The following is a 3,394-nucleotide window of genomic DNA, read 5'->3' as shown; positions in this document are numbered from 1 at the left end:
GCTAACAGGCCAATCGTTAGCCGCCACGTGGGAATAATTTAAAACTAGCCAATAGCGGGGAACGAATTTGCATACCGGTGGCGGGAACTCTTTTGCACCGTGCATTCCTCTTGCAACTCGAGCAATGCACTCTGCAAAAGAAGCTGCAGAAAAGGCGGGAAACTCGTCCCTGCACCGGGGTTTTCCTCTGCAACAGGAAACTCTCCCATGCAATGAAGCTGCAACTTGGCGGGGATAATTCTGGTGCCGAAGCACACACAAAATCATGCCTTTGGGTCATGACAGTGGGGAGCAGTAAGAAGGTGAGTGTACCCCCTGCACCCCAGCAGCCCCAGGCGTGAGGGGTGCCCTTCCCCAGGCCACACGATGATCGGGTGGCTCCTGCCTCCAGGCCACTCAGGATGACCCATCCTCCCTCTCTGCCAGGGCTCTAGTACCCCATAAGGACCAGCCATCTTCCATTTTGGCCCCTTATTGCCCACCTCTGGGCCCAAGTACCCTGCTGCCAGGGCTTCACCCCGGGGTTTGGAGGTCAGAGCTTCTGGCCCATCAGGCCTGCTGGGACAGAAAGCCGCACTGAGCCATGTGTGACAACCACGTACTGCTCCCTGCTGGGGAGACTCTCCTTTACCCCGTAGTTGTTCCTGGGTGTCAGTGGAGGGGTCAAGATCAACCCCGTCTCCCTGACACTGGTTTCTTCTTATCTGGTTTGCACCCCACTCTGAGTGTGCCCTGACTCTGCCCCTTCTCCCACAGGGTGGCCTGGATTGTCCCATGCTGTATTGCCCCCAAGAGATGAACACCTGAACTCCTCCCCTCCACACGCACCCCTGTCCTCTCCTCCCTCCATCCTCCCCTGCCTGATCCGGGATAGGCCCACAGGATGCCAGTGTTGGTGATTCTGCCTCTCTGAGCATGTAAGTGGTTTCCTGTTCTTTCTAGGTTTCCGCAGCCTCTTCTTTTGTCTCATTGTCTTGGGCCTGCACACTCCAAGTGAGGGGCCATAATTACTTTAGTGCTTCTTCAGGCTACAAGGACCCATGTCCTTTGAACATGCCTATAAGCCAGGCAGGCTGCAAGTACACCTGGGCTATAAGGCAAGGAGGATGCACAAGTGTGAAGAGCAAAGCAAGGGGCATGGTATGAGCCACTGCTGCATTGCTCTGATTTTACACCTGTTCAGCTTTCTGGCTTTAAATGGAGTGCCCTTGGCCTAGATCTGGACCATCAGATGTGGACTGGACAGTCCAGCCCACTGCCATCAGACTGATGGCAAGATTTTCAAAAGGGCTTAACCTTGGCATGTCCTGCTTTGGTCCTTCTGAGTGAAGTATTGTCAACTGGTGCCTTCTGAGTTAGGAGGCGTACTTCCCCCCAGCAGCCAGTCTATGACAAGGGATCGCTTCTCTTGGCGCCCCCACACCCTGGCTGGTGCTCTCAGGGGGAGAACAGCACTCTTCCCTGCTCCCCCACCCATACCTAAGCAGGAAATGCTGTCAGCGGATGCACAAGCGCTCTCAGGGGGTGCACAGGCACCCGTGAGTGCCCTCTACACATTGCTGCTGTTGGAAGGAGTCACAATTGTCTCTGGAAAGAAGGCACTCTTTTGAACTACTTCACAGTGCCCCGGTGTTACGTTGCTGTATGATGGATATCCCCCAAAGTATCCAGCTGGAAACTCCATGTTCCCTGGAAATAGTGTCTCTCTGCCATGTCCTCAAAGCACAAATGTGCATATGGGCCTAAACATTTTTGTGAATGACTACAGCTTTTATGAGGAAGGAAAATGCTCATGACCGGAGGTCATCAGTCAGACAGCCCTGGGGGAAGATAAAGTAACCAGGCTATATGCAGGCTGATCCATCCCTTACCACTCCTCCAACCCCCAGCCCATCATGTCCCCATTTGCTTGTAGCATTCAAAGCCCTAGGATATCTTAATGTAGAGATTGGCCTCCTCACTCTCATGTATCCTCGTCACAGGTCTCCACCCGCCGCACCTCGGCACTGTGGCTCAGGTGGCCTGGCTACAATCAAGGCAGGCAGTGCCATGCCAAACTGAGGACCTCACCACAATTGCCCTAAGACCAGTGGGAAGAGCCTAAGAGCAGACCTGGAGAGAGAGGCACCCAGGGCTTGCACTGGGACACTTGGCACAGAATTGGATGCTTTCCCAGCTGCCAAAAGAATCTGGCAGTTTTCCCCAAGCCCACCACACTTGGGGAAGCATTGGACGATTTTCTGGCTTTTATAGCATTTAGGAAAAACCTGGAGGCTCAACTCACCACTGCAAGGAGTCCAGCAGGTTCCCACCACAGACCAAAATACCCAGGGAAGCACCACACCGCTCTCCAGACTTCCGGAGCATTGGGTACCCAAGTGGATGCCCTCCCTCCCAACACAGATGCAGCAGGACCCCGAATTGCACGCAGGACCCTGTGCAGAAGACTCCATCTCAGGTGGGGATGGGAGAGGGCTGCCCAAGGTAACCTAAAGTGGGAAATATGTGAAGAACTCCAGAGAGGAGGCTTCGCAACACCACTTACACAACCAGTACACCTGTGGAGTTGGAGCACCCCAGCAGGCCAGCAGGAAAGCAGGCCTCACTCAGGCACAGTGGTGCCCACAATGAGATGGTGGTGCCTGTGTGGGAAGAACTCATGCAAAAATGGCAACAGGCCAGGAAACATAGGGACCCGGTGGTGGGTGAGAGAGGGGAGCACCAGCACGGGACCAGCCCATGCCCAAGAAAGGGATCGCACAGCAAGGAGGTGTGGAATCAGAAAAAATATATGCCTTAAACTTTGACTATTTTAGTTATAAGATGACATAACCGCTTTGTGGAGAATTGCTGGCTCTGTATAGTAGAACAGATAAGAGAAAGTGTTTGTTCTTTGTAACTCCTCTGCAACTGCTTCGCTCACCGCGGCCTTAAAGATAGCAAAAAGTATGTACAACTCTGATTTGCAAGTGCAAGAAGGAGGTTTCTGAACTAACCTCGCCTCCCCCATTAGTTCCCATCCTGATTACAGCAAAGAAATAATGAAGTAATATTATAGCCGCTTTTCATGCTAATTTCACTATATGATCACGTGAGTTGTAAGCAACTGTTAAAAAGTATATAAGCCTCCTGATTTTGCTCTTGGGGGGGGACCCCTTCCAAGTGCTTGGAAAATCCATGTCACTTTGAAATCCCCCCTACAGCTGTAGTTTCTTTTAAATAAAAGCTTCTGCTGACCTGACCCAAAAGTATGCTGCGTGTGTTTCCACGACACCTTGTTGAGGATTTACATAACCTTCGGCCCAGCGCAACAAAACTTCTGGGGCCGTCAGTCTTTATCCTAGCCTCAGGGTGCAAAGACACAGCATGTTTATCCAAGGAGTGGCAGGGGCTC

The 3,394-nt window shown here is 52.4% G+C and overlaps 1 pseudogene; it reads left to right on the top strand.

Annotated features, from left to right (window-relative positions):
• Positions 1–2,404, top strand: part of LOC112551538 — a 49,781-nt pseudogene extending 47,377 nt beyond the window's left edge.
• Positions 2,405–3,394: the final 990 nt, after the last annotated feature.

Source organism: Alligator sinensis, unplaced genomic scaffold (assembly GCF_000455745.1).
Source record: "Alligator sinensis unplaced genomic scaffold, ASM45574v1 scaffold653_1, whole genome shotgun sequence".
Taxonomy (NCBI): Eukaryota; Metazoa; Chordata; order Crocodylia; family Alligatoridae; genus Alligator; species Alligator sinensis.
This window is presented reverse-complemented; position numbering and strand designations above follow the sequence as displayed.